Genomic DNA, 553 nt, shown 5'->3' with positions numbered 1-553 from the left:
AACATGCAAATAGATCGAGAAATAAAAACATGCAACAAAAACACCCAACAATAAAAACCACACTTTAAATAAAAACAAATTTCCACTGTGCGACAAATACAAGACCACTGGGTCAGCCAATGACTGGGCCTCAGACCCTGATTATTGGTGACTATGCTGTGAAAGATATGAAGTGTGGTAAACGCACAAAAATAACGTGCTTTCCTAAAGATACGGTTTCATATGGTTTTCCAAAGGCCTGAACATTTCTAAGGTTAAGGTGTCAGATGTTGCTCTTTCTGATCATTCCTGTTTTCTTCGCGAGTACTGTACTATTAACAAAAATGTCCAGGCAGAAGTCATTAAAAAACGGTACATCAGTGAAAATACTAGCGAAATATTTGCCCAAGCTTTTCTATTTGCACCATCCCCATCTTGGCTTTCAGTCAATGAGCTTGTTGTTATGATTTAGGTTTTTCTTGTTGGATTCTTGTATTTGCTTTATTAGGCCCGAGCAGCGACAGCGCTGCGAAGGCCTATTGGATCTGTTATGTTTATTATTACGATTCTTTGC

This window comes from Kryptolebias marmoratus, linkage group LG2 (assembly GCF_001649575.2).
Source record: "Kryptolebias marmoratus isolate JLee-2015 linkage group LG2, ASM164957v2, whole genome shotgun sequence".
Classification (NCBI taxonomy): Eukaryota; Metazoa; Chordata; class Actinopteri; order Cyprinodontiformes; family Rivulidae; genus Kryptolebias; species Kryptolebias marmoratus.
Note: the sequence above shows the minus strand (reverse complement) of the source record.